We start from the raw sequence: 13301 nt of genomic DNA, 5'->3' as shown, positions 1-13301 counted from the left end.
CCTCCGGGCTCCCGCCCCGGCCCCGCCCCGCTAACCTGCCACCTTCCGGCGCCCACCCCTCCCCGCACCCTGGCGCCGAGGTGCGCCGCGCCCACGCGCCTGCGGGCGGAGCCGGGAGTGGGACGGGCTGAGATTGGGGAAGTTTGAGCCGAGGTGGTAAAGTCGGGGCAGCCTCTTCTCTTAACAGCTGGGGGTTGAGCAGGGAAAACCAGTGTGTTAGAGGCGGGCGGGGAAGAGGCCCGGGCCTGGTGCCGACTACCGGAGCGCGGCGCGGGACCCGGGCCAGTCGCGCGTCGAGGCACCTAGTGCGGGCTTTCGAAGTCTGCAGATTGCTGGAGGCGGCGCCGAGCGAGCGCCCCGGGCAGAGCCCGAGGCGCCAGGGTGGGCCGGCTGCTCTGCGGGAAGGGCCTCCTGTCACCTGTGCGCGAGCACGCTTGCGTGCACAGGTTGTGAGAATCCCGGGTATGAAGGGTATGAAGATAATAAAGTCAAATGTTAGAATTGGAGAAATTTAAATTGTCCCATAGCAATCGAATTTCCCTACGTGTGGGTCCTGGGCTGCTGGTTGAGGACCACAGGAGAGGCTCTGTTGGAAGATGGTTCTGAATCACCTTGGGATGGGGTTTGCTTAAAGCCGTTTATCAGCTATGTGACCTTAAGCAAGTTACTTTGTTTGTGACTCATTACCCCATCATAAAATGATAACAGTAATAAGTAGCCAACTCATAGGGTGGTTGGGAAGACTGAGTTAAGAGATTTAAGGGAGGTGGAGAGAAACAGTGCACAGTGGATACTCAATAAGATTGGCTCTTATCTCTTTTCATAAATAGCAAGCAGATGTCTGGCTTACCCTTTTGGGAAACATAGTTTCTTTTTTTCGCTGATATTTCCACTTGCCTTCTAATTATGACAGGCAATATGTATTCTCTATTTACAGCAATAAAATTAAAATTCCTACATAAATTTAAAGAGTCAAACTAAGAGCAAAAAAAATGATGCATTAACACATAGGTATAGCAAATTGGTTAAGATGTCACTGTACTCACTGAAGATTGGAAAATGATGCTGGGGTTGATGGATGCCTTGATGTTTTAGAATGGAACAGTTGTATAATTAAATTCAAACTACAGGAAGGAAAATAAATGTGGAAATCTGTGATTAGGCCAAAAAAAATTACATATGAGGTTTACAGGACAATAGGAGAATTTGGGAGGGTTTGAACCTACCAGAAATGTTAGCCTTAGGAAATAAAGATGGAAGCATTGAAGACAATGTGCAGAGAAGAACCCTAAGGATTTAGTCACCATTACAGGCCTATACTCCCTAATCCAAAACTAGGGGACCCAGGTAAATTTCAGAAATTTACAATTGGAGGGATTTTAATAGTACAGCACATGTGTTAATTTTAACATTTCTGGTAGCATATGGCGCAGTTCTAGCTCACGATCAAACACTTGCATTTCTCCCTGAAAGGTGAGAACATCGTGACCACTGATAAGAGCCTCCAGCCATTTCAAGTCAAGCAACGAAATGAGTTTGGGACCACCTTACAAAAAACATTTGGGGCTTGAGACCTGCAGGTCAGGGCCTGTGGGAGGTGGTTAGGGTCGCTCTTCCAAGTGTTCCACTTAAGCAGGCTTGCGATGGGTGGTGTGGAGCCACCTGGGGAACAGTTTCAGGGAGAAAGTTGTTAGCTGCAGGTGGCTTTGGGCACAGCTAGTTACCTAGTCACAATGGAAGAGGGCCTGGAACAGAGAGAGGTGAGCAGGGATGGTGATGCAGTTTTGCAAGCAGTGCTGTATGCAGGATGCCTTGTGGGCCCCTCTTGCCTTTATTTCCTAAGGCCATCATTTCTCATGTTGTTTCTGGAGCTGAGAAGGCCTCCAGAGTTGAGAAGGCCCCTGGAGCTGCATCAGGGCTTTACACCCACTGTAGACCCCTTGTGCTCTGCTCCTCTGCTGGCTGCAAGCACAACTCAGGTAAACCCAACTTCTCAATGGAGTCATACCCAGAGGCATACCAAGAGTTTCTGACTGTCTGCTCATGATTCATACTGTCTTTGTGGAAGCCAGAGCAATGGCCTGGACATGTCATCTGGGAGCACAGGGGTCGGTCTGAGCTTGATGATCCTGAGGTCTATCACTGGTTGCTTTCGGGCTTTGATGTTTAACCACCTGAATGTTAGAGTTGGGGAAGAAGGAGGGGCATGGTGCGCTATTGAGAGGTGTGTGCTGTAACCACATCTCGGTGTCCAGCCCACCACAGGCCACCTGGGTGACACCACTCGAGGGCAGAGTGATGACACGGAGCTTTGTGCTGTGCTTGTATGTAAGTAGAAGATAAAATAAGAACCAGGGGCCGTTCAAAGGAACCAGAAGAAGAGGCATTACGTTGATGTCCAGCCAGAGGGAAGGGCTGGAGTGGGATTGCCTTCTGTTTTTATTCTTCAGTCTCTGTCTTAGAAGAAGAGACTTTTGAGAATTGGTTTCATTGGATGAGTCTTCCTTTAGTTACCCTGCATCTGTTATTTCAGCTCAGGGTGAATGTGCACACAGAGATCTCTGAGACTCTTACAGGGGCCAACGAGGTCTATTTTCCTCATTAGATGACAATGTTATTGCTTTGTTCTCTGAGTTGACATTTGCACTGAGGATGTAAAAATCAACAGTGAGCCACACAGATTATAGCAGGACCGATTTTTTTTTTTTTTCTTTAGTACCAGGGATAGAACTCAGGACCCTGTACTTGCCAGGCAAGCACTTATTCCACTGAGCTGTCTCCCTGACCCAGCAGGACCAATTTTTATTTTTTATTTAAAAAATTTTTTTTATTTATTTATTTTGAAGAGTAAAAACAAAAGCAAAAGCGAACAGCAGAAACACGGGCAGAAATAGGACAACATACAGCAATACATGTTGCAGATTTTCAGAACAAAAATAGCTAATTAACAATGGTTGTTATATTATGTATTTTTATAATCAGATCTGTTGCTCAGATTGACAAATAGCTATTCAGGATTGGACAAATGATTGATTATTAGCGCTTGCTTTCAAGAAACCTTAATTTTTTTTTCCTATTTTCTTGTCTTCTTTGATTTAATTTTATTTGGTACAGGGTCTTGGACTCTAGGCCTCTGACACTCCTAGTGATCCTCCTGTTTTCAGCCTCCTTAGATTGGGATTATAGGTGTGAACACTGCACCCGGACTCAATCGCCAGCTTGGTGGGGCCAGCACAGCATGCAGTAGCAGAGATTGAACCCTGGTCCCTGTGCTTGCCTGAGCAGGCACTTAGTCCACTGAGCTATCTTGCCAACCTTCTTTACTTCTTTTTAAAATTTATTTTATAGAGAGTATAATAATAATTGATAAGACATTAGAATCAGTACATACTTAGAAGACCAAGATGAGAGTTATTCAGCCAGTGGTTTTTGTATTACACATTGCTGTCCTCAGTGTAGTTGTTTAGATCACAGATACCAGCATACTCAGTTAGTCAAGGTGAATATTCTAAACATTAACTGCTATTTAAAAAAAACTGATTGAAATTATTAGTATAATTATAATGTTTATTTTTATGTATCCATGTTTTGAGTACATGATGATTACATTCATTGTAGGGAACTGTTACGTGTACATATCAGCTCAATTCTATTTAAACCCCTCCCTCTACCCCTACTTTTGTTTTTCCAGCATCAGATTCATTTTTCTATCTTATAAGAGCTTATAAAGTTAGTTATCGTATTTTCATATTGAAAACCAGACTAATAGGCCAAAAAATATATAAAGTATTATACTAAAGAATTATACTAAATTCGGGTATACCTTTAGAAACATTGTCTACACTGGATTACAATGCCTTTTTCCCTGTTTTTCTCCCTGTCTTTTCCTATTATCTGTCTTTTATTTCATAGTTATAGTAAGAGAAACTATGTGATATTTAAGTTTGTGTATTTAAGCTTGTGCATTGGAGTTACTTCATTTAACATGTTCTCAAATGTATCTAGTCTTCTACAAATGACTCAGGCTTATCCTTTATAAAGGACTAAATTGTGTTACTCTTCAGTGTCACATAGGTCTCTAAAAAACAAAAAAAATCAGGTTCTCTTTCTTTGTTTCTTTGTTTCTTCGTTCTTTCTTGTGGTACTGGAGATTGAGCCCACGCCTTCCAACTGAGCTATATTCCCTCCCACCCCCCCTTTTATTTTTCTGAAACAGGGTCTTACTATGTACTTCAGGCTGTCTTGAGCTCACTTTGTAGCTCAGAGTGGCCTCGAATTCTCATTGATTCTGCTACCCCATGTTCCCGAATGCTGGGATCACCCGGGTGTGCCACCATGCCCAGCTTCTCCACCCCTTTTTAAACAGGTTTTCAAGACACTTCTTGCTTGAAAAATTACCCATTCTGAGCTAAACATTCGGTCTTCTTGCTTTAGCCTCCCAAAGTACTAGGATTACAGGCATTAGCCACCATGACCGGTGCCAGGCTCACTATAAAATATCCCTGACAAAGCAGTAGGAATTATCCCAGGGTTCTTAATATTCTATATGATAAAATGGAGCCATGTGGAAAGCAGCTCTGGCACATGCTCAGGTGCCCTGGGTGTTTTCAGAAAAAGCGTTCAGGGGATTCTCTGAGTTGTGCTGACCTCGCCACCTTTTTATGGCGTATCGCTGTCACTGGTTTTTAAAAATGCTAGTTCAGGGGCCAGAGAAATAGTTCAGTAGAATAAGCACCTGCCTCACAAGCGCAAGGTCCTGAGTTCAGTCCCCAGTACCACAACAATAAATAAAATAGCTAGTTCAGACTCAGATGCCAGATAACAAACCCTTGAAAGTGAGCCTGTTGTTCTACCAGGTAGCTGTGACGAAGTAAGGACTGGTTGCTGACGTTAAGGTGTGAGCTTCCAAGCAGAAATCAGAACTCCGGAAACGCCTTCCTGCTGTCATGAGCTCATGCAAGTACATTAAGTTCTTTAAGACTTCCTTCATAAGATCAATTCATGATATTAATAGTGTATTATTAGTGTTATTAATAGTGTATAATAGTGATGTTAATGTTGTTGTTTTGTTTTGTGGTACCAGGGATTGAACTTGGGACCTTGCCCTTGCCAGGTGGGTGCTTATGCCACTGAGCTATATCCCTGGCCCAATAGTGATTTTTTTTTTTTCCAGAACCAGGGATTGAACTCAGGCCCTTGCACTTGCCAAGCAAGTGCTTATTCTACTGAGCCATCTCCCCAGCCCCTCAATAGTGATGTTAATGAGTATAATTTCTTGATTTTGAATGATAAAAAATTGGCAATATGTGGACAATTCATTTAGCTCAATAAACTAAGGTTTCAGACTGGGAAGGTAGCTTTGCAGCATAAGCACCTGCCTGGCAAGTACAAGGTCCTGAGTTCGATCCCTGGTACCAAAATAAATGAGTGGACTAATATTTCCAAAAGGCCAATGTCATTTTAAAGCCACAAAATCACACCTAGGCAGAAGGTTCTTTCGGAGAGCATTGTGTGGGATTTATTGCTAATGACATCGTAGTATTCAGTGTTGCTGCTAATCTTTAAGAGACCACCATGGTTGGTGCTTGGGTGTGGTATCAGCGAATATCCACTTAGCTGGAAGTATTTAGATGCTTCTACCTTAGAAAAGATCACGGTTTGGGAGCTGAGAGGTGGAGGTGGGAGGAGGGGCGCTGGCTGTGGGTCTCCCTGGCACCGGGGGAGGTTGGTGGGCCGGGCCTGCTGTATCTTCCTGTGGTGGTTACAAGAACATGTACACCTGACAAAATTGCACAGAACCGGCCCTTGCACGGATAGATCCGGGAGCTCCAGAAGCCCCTGGACTTTATCAGTGGTGATTTCCTGGCTGTGATTTTCTATAATTATGCAAGCTATCACCTGTGGGAAAAAGGGAGAAAAAGGTTCACAGGACACCTGTACTTTTTCTTACAGATGTGTGCAAATCTGTAATTGTCCCTAAGTTGTTTTTTTTTTTTTAAATGCTACTTTTTCCAACTGTTGTTCATGTCCCCCTGAGGCTATATGCTCCACCCGGGAGGATATATGACAACGCAGAAGCATGTGGGTCAGCATCCACACATGTGCCATAAGTTTGCCAACACTGATAGAGGAAAACACAGCTATCTTCCACTAGGTCAGACATAAAAAGGGAGTTATAAAATTAACAGATAATGTCAGTCAACTTCTTGCATTACAGCTTTAGAAAAATAATTATTTTTCACGAAAAGCATTAAACATTTCTGTGTAATTGATTATTATTTTTAAAATAAAGCTACAAATAAATGTTTTGCACGGTTCTGTTTCAACTTCCAATTCAGAAATTATTGATAGTTATAGAACATATATACAAAAACCCATGATCTTTTGTTCCTTTTTAAGTGCTTACAAGAGTCCTGAGGACAGAGAACCTTAGGGTTTCTCTGGATTAAAGGAGGGTGGGGAAGAGGAAGGCCTCGCTGATGGACATCCTGCTCCAATAGGCCATCAAGTCCTTAGCTGGAGGTCCTGTGCTGCCGCTGCCCTTACAGACACCTGGGATTCCTCAGCAAGCTTTTGCTAAAAGCCCTGATCCTACAATATGGGACTAAGTCCTCTTGAGAGCCCAGAACACTGGCTTTTGGGGTGTAGTGGAGGTTAAGAGAGTGACTGACTGTTCTCTCCTCTCTCACTTGCTTTGACTTTGTTTCCTGTCTGAATCTGAGAGAAAACACCACAGCTAGTAGCAGGAGGGAACTCCTCTTTCCTGGGACATCTACTGTACTAAGAGGACAGTGGAGAGAAGGAGGGGAAGAGCCAGCTACCACTGCCAATGGAAAAGAGAAGGTCTCTAACGTTTCAAAATTTAGCTTCCGTGTATAGGAATCGAATGCAGTTTACAGTGAAAAAGATGGGAGCGGGGAAATGGAGGGAGTGAGAATGAATCTAAAGCTGCTTTGCCATTATGGAGTTTGGCCTCACAGCATCAGTACTAAGAGGGGTGAAGAGATGAGGCCTGGGCAGAGGAGCAGTACCAGCGTGTGGGGACCCTGATGAGCAGAGTTGTTCATGGGGTGAGCAGCGGGCCCGGGGGCCTGGTTGCAGGACAGGTGCTGAAGTCCCAGTTGCCTGGGGACCTGGAGCAGAAGAGCGTCTAGCAAAGGAGAAAGAACATCGGGGGACCTTCAGCAAGGGCTGGAGACACAAGACAGGCACAAATGGAGACGCAGAACAGTGATCACAGTGTTCCTCTTGGGGCCACTCAGCAGCAGCAGCAAAGAATGCATGCTGTGGTTCATTTTTTCTTTTCTTTAAACAAAACTGATAGGGGATGGGGAGATAGCTCATTAGAATAAATACTTGCCTGGCAAGCACAAGGGCAAAACAAAACAAAACAAACAACAACAACAACAAAAAAAAAACTGATAAAGAAAATCAGATTAGTAAAGACCAAGATTTTTAACCAGTCAAGTTATCTGAGATGAGGGCTATAAAAACCCTGGAGAAGTAAGGAAAATATTTCTTCAAGGATTATGTGTTTTCTTTTTTTCTTTATGGTCAGATCAGCCCACCCTGGGGGCGGGGCTGGCATGGCATATGGTGCTGGGGATCGAACTGAGGTCCCTGCATGCTTGCCTAAGCTTGCCTAAGCAGGTGCTTTAGACCACTGAGCTATCTTGCCAGCCCGTGTTTTCTTTAATAACTGGGAACATCTTTGGGAAGAAAAATGTTTTCTCCAATTTTTAGTTATTTCTCCCGAAACTTTCATATTTCTAGATGGAAAATACAGAATGGTAGTGTTGCAGGCAGCTGAGTTCGATAGAATGTTATGGGCAGTCAGACAGGGCCCAGCCCTCAAGGAGACAATGTGGAAGACAAAATGACTCTGCAACTTGGGGAGAGACAGACCCCTGCTGTGGGCTGGACCTCAAGACAGAGATCAAACAAATGCTCCTCTCCCTAAGGATAGACATCAGGGATTTATCTTGTAAATAGGTCTCTCACCATGAAGACCTTCCATTTTAGAGCACAAGACTCTTCCACATGGAAGAATCATTAACCCAGCCCCCTTAAGGAAGAGTACCTATCCTGTGTTCTTGCCCGCTTGCTACCTGACTCGCTTTCCCATTTGGTCCTGGATTTAATCAATTTTACCTGAGTAATTGAGCTTGTAATCTTACTGGCTGAAATAGTTTTGTCCCACCTCTTGCCCACCTAGTGAGCTCCCATGTTCTCTATGTCAGATCCACCTCACCACATGGTTTTGCTTTACAAAAATCCCTGCAAGAGACAGATTGGGGAGCAATCATCCGGGTCCTTCTTCTGTTCCTCTCTCAAACAGGAGCTTTCTTTCCCCCAGTAAATATATTCTGGTCTTAACCTCCATTGTTCCTAACATTCATTCTTTGGTTTTAGAGAAGACAAACTCAGCCCAGGTATCCTTCAGGTTGGGAATTTCACTCCCTTATATCAGTAGGATTGTTGTTAATAAAAATTCAATGGCAACTGGCCTCATCAGGTCTCCTGGCTTTTTTTTTTTTTTTTTTTTTACAAGGCTTTGAGCCCAGGGCTTCTGCCCTGAGCTGTAGCCAATGCTCTTATTTATTTTTTATTTTGAGACAGAGTCCCACTAAATCATTAAATTGCCCAAGTTGGGCTCAAACTTGGGTTCCTCCTGCCTCACCCTCCCAGAGTGCGGGCTTCCTGGTGTGTTCCATCATGCCCAGCTCTTCAGTCTTTAAGACAAAGGCCTCTTGCTAGCTGGCCAGGGGCTTTGTGTGCATTATCACTGCTGAGCTTGGCCACCCTTTGGGAGAGGAGGACAGTGTGTTTGTGGGTGAGGTCTTTTCCTGGGAGGCATCGTTCAGTGGGACCCAGCAGTACCTGGTGAGTGAGCAAAGACAGGCAGGCCCTGACTGATGTGTAGCTCGGCTGCCGCCAGGCCCCAGTTTCAGTCCCTGCTTTGTCCTTATTCAGCCCACAGACTGTCGTGGTTTGTCAGATGTCTCCTGGTGACATGGTGCTGGCCAGTGGTGTCTGTCCCACGGGTTATTCTGAGGATTCCCTGAGGTCGTGTATTAATGCAGAGCAGTTAAAGCTGTAAAAGCTGTTACCTTCATATTAGTTACTGTTTATGGAGGACGAACTAGAAGAGAAAACTGAATAGCATATTTATCTTTCCTACCTATTTTTGCTTACATTTGGCACATTTTCTTAAAGGTCAGTTTGATTATTCAAAAAAAAAATTCAGCATATTCCATAGCACAGTCACTATTAGAAGGTAGAAGCCATAATTTCCACCTTGGATCTTGGATCCTTCACATCCGAAAACGGCAAGCTTGCCAAGCAAATAGCTGAGCAAATGGAATATATTGTTTACTTTTTCACCATGAAAAATGCTATAACAAAATAAGGAGTGTGTCCTCTTGATTCATAACAGAGACAGGAGCAGACGGTATAGTCTGATTAGCATATCTTTGTTTTAATGTCAGGGATATTCTTGAGACCTGGGATGTGAATGCTGACACAATGAAATGCCCAGTCTTCTTAGAGCTGGTCTTTTATCAGGAGGAGGTGGAAAAGTGCACAGAAAGGTGCCTTATATAGTGTGTTAGAATTCAATAATGGCTGTATCAGAACAGGAGCATGAAGCCATCGGGGGTGGGGAAAGAAACTGAGCAAATACTGGAAGGAGCTAAGGGATTGTGGCGAGCTGCTAGCTGGAGAGAGAGGAAGCAAGCAGAAATACCACGAGGGGATGTTTTGATTCACAGCGCCAGAAGGCCTAGTTCATGTAGGTGGGTGCATGTGAATGTGATGTTGCACCAAGTTCTTTTTGAATGTCTTGTGAGACTACGGATTAGCCCTTTTTTCTTCAATCTGCTGCTCTGCCTTTATTTTCTTACAGTTAAAGGTGTGGCTTCACTGAACAGAAATAAGGATAATAATGAGGGTAGCCACAGGGTGGCATGGGCACCTCTGCCGCAGTAGGCTAGCAAGTGTCGTGGCTGCGGGTGTCAGGATTTGCATTCTGTCTGCGTGTCACGTTACTCTTTCTTCTAGGGTTTCAGCTGGCTTTCAGCCTTAGGCAGAGTGAGCCTGAGCCCCACGGTTTCTTTCACTTTAATCACAGACTGGACAAGACTGGACCTTTGCCTATCCTTTCCGCCCAAAGTTACAGATTTCAGCCAGAGCTGGGAAAGTGGACAATGAGTTCCTTCTCTGGATAATGCAACAATGTAGGAGCCTGAGTGGTTCCCGAAAGCCAAGGTCATTTTCAGAGCCTTGAAGATATCCTTGCTGAAGGAAGACTGCAGATCTCACAGCCTTGGGTCTCAGATAGGAAGGCTGCCGTTCCGCTTGGAATTGCTATTGTGTGCACATCAGTTTGAATATTTTATAATTGACTTTTCAAGCATAATGGCTGACTCTTCACAAGCCACTAGATATAGCAAACAGAGAACACAGAGGATCAAGATGATAAAGAAGAACAAGTGATCCCTCTGCTGTCACAGTGAATAAGCCATAGAATTATAGGTTTGTCCACGCTTTGTTTTTTATAAAGTGCCTGCCACACCCCCCTGCTTTTGCCAGGTGGCTTTTCTACTCTGTGCAGGTTTCCTCTGCAGGGCCCTTATTTATGCTACGAAAATGATAGTTTTCCTGCATCTCAGATCTATCTTAGGAGACAGTGTGTGATTTCCTTAAACTGTGCTCAGACCCACAACAAAATGCAAGTCCACACCATGAGCCTTTTTAGAGAATTTTATTTCTCTTCTAAGACCCTAGTTTTCAAACCCGTATATAAAAATATGAGTATTAACCTACCCCTTAAGACTAGGACAGATAAGGTAAGAGTTAACAGGAAAAGTTAGGTGATGTTTTTGAACTTCTTCAGAAAAGAAACACTAAATAAATGCAACACCTGTCCCCTAATTGTTGCAGGTACAATGTGCTAATTCAGCACCTAGTCTATACTTGAGAGTTTTGTTTCATAAAGCAGTCTCTCTCTCTCTCTCTCTCTCTCTCTCTCTCTCTCTCTCTCTCTCTCTCTCTCTCTCTCTGTTTTCTAGGCCTTTTAAACTACTTCCTGAATGTTCTCCAGGACTCTTCAGTGAACCCGTCTGGCCTCTCCTTTCCTTCCAAGTGTGGAGCATGCAGGCGCTGAGCCCTGCTTTGGGCTGGGATTTATTCTCTGTGAGAACTTCCTGGGCGCAAAGCCACAGCGTCTACACTCCGGCGGGGCTTCCTGATCCCCTGGCTATTACTGCTACCTGGTAGAGCTGTTTTCTTGTCCCGAAGTCGCTGATAAATGTGAGGCACTCAGAGAGCTGCAGTGAACCACAGAACTGTAAAGGCTCCTGTGGAGATCGCTGTTTAGTCACTGGGTGAGCAGACCTCCTCCTGATCCTTAGAGTGCCACGCGGTGAAGCTTGGGGCTTGATGGGCGAAAGCTTGCAGTAATTCTTTTAAGGGTCTTCTCTTAACTGACATGTCTTAAATAAAACTGCTTTTTGATAATAATGGTAAGATTATCTTTTGAAAGTCGTCAGCCTAACTCTCAAATATTTGAAAGTAACATCTTGAAAAGATCTTGGCCCATTCTGGTATTAGATAGCCGGAGGTTCTGAGCCCTGGCTTCCATCTATAGAGAATATTCATTCTCCTTCATACTAACTCAGGGTAGTAGAACCCTTATTTTTCCTACTTGGACAGCTACTGAATCTGCTTCTAAAGTGGAAAAGTTAGCCTTCTTGTACTTATCAGTCATAGATGAGTACCTTCATCTTTTAAGATGTTAAAGGTTTGGAACTCATGTAGAAGGAAACTAGGAAGATTTTATGTATGTGGTCTAATTATTGTTTGCATACATATTTTATGATAAAATACATCTCTTAAAAAAAACTCCACAGAGGGCTGTGGAGATGGCTCAGCAGTCTAAGCATCTGCCTAGGCAAGCTCAAGGACCCAGGTTTGATCCCTGGCATCACATGTCATGTCAGCCCCACCCCCACCATGTACTGAGCCAGCCACCAAGACTGGGCATGGTGGCGCATGCCTATAATCCCAACACAGTGGAGGCTGAAAACAGGAGGATCACTACGAGTCCAAGCTGCACAGTAAGACCCTGTGCCAAATATATTTTTTAAAAAAAGTGTATGGAACCAGTTGTTCTTACCCAGTTTTAGAAGGCCTGAAGCAAGACGGCTAAAAGCTGGATCCAGCCTGAACAACTACGAGACTTTAACAAGGCCCTATCTCGACAGCAGCAGCAGCGAAGTAAATGAATGATAGAGGTCTGGGTACGCAGCTCAGTGCAAAGCCTCTGGGTTCAATGGCCCATGTTGCAATGAGCAAGCAAACAGGTAAATAAATAGCTTTACGTACTAAAGGATGTTAGAAATTTAGATTCATCCCCTACATACCCTTCACTTCCCAGCCGTCCATTTCTCTGCTTGAGACTTTAGTTTGTGTATTTTGATCAATAGATGGAACTGCACATCCAGAGCTGTACATCTACAAATGTACCTCTGATATCTATGTGTCAGACCTTAGTGCAGTGCCTGGGAACCTACGGCGTGTGTGTGACAGTGGGACACAGAGACCTCCGCTGGCACCCTAGCCAGGTCGCCCAGCAGCCGAGCATTGGATAGTAATTGCTTTTCTCTAACTAAATGTTTTTTTTTTTTTTCCTAACAGTTGTTGTTCCTAAACCAAAAGCTCAGCATGCAGGTTTAGTTGCAGCGTGGCACTATGTGATTAGTTAGTGGGTTCTGGGTTGCAGCTTAGGCCTCGATCCGTGAGTGGCTCATGGCCCCTGCTTTGGTGTTTTCCCTTCGTGAATCTTGGGGAGGGTTTCATGGCAGGACTTTCAAGCAGCCTTATGCTCTTTAGCCATTTCTTATTCTTTAGTGATGTCCTTTGATGCACATTTCGGTTGCTTCTCATCTTCTCCTCACACCCAGTGCCGCGGTTAGCATCTTCCTGTGTTTGCCACTCGTGCAGGTGCCAGCAGACAGGTGGGATAAATTCCCAGGGTGTGGTCTGTGAGTCACGGGGCACTGGCACCGCAATTTCAGTGGATCCGGCACAGCGCCTCATGCTCTGACAGTGCGCTCTGTGCCCCACAGAATCTGTCCGTGCCATGCACATGAGCCCTGTAACGAACCGGGACTGGCGTCTGCGCAACTGCTCACTGTCTGTCCCTGCAGTTTTCTGTTTTCCTTTCTGCCAACTATCTCTTCCTTTTTCTGCCTCTGCCTATTTTTCTTTCCCTCCCTCCCTCCCTCCCTCCCTCCCTCCCT

The sequence above is a fragment of the Octodon degus genome, unplaced genomic scaffold (assembly GCF_000260255.1).
Source record: "Octodon degus isolate 3935 unplaced genomic scaffold, OctDeg1.0 scaffold00127, whole genome shotgun sequence".
In the NCBI taxonomy this organism is placed as follows: Eukaryota; Metazoa; Chordata; class Mammalia; order Rodentia; family Octodontidae; genus Octodon; species Octodon degus.
Note: the sequence above shows the minus strand (reverse complement) of the source record.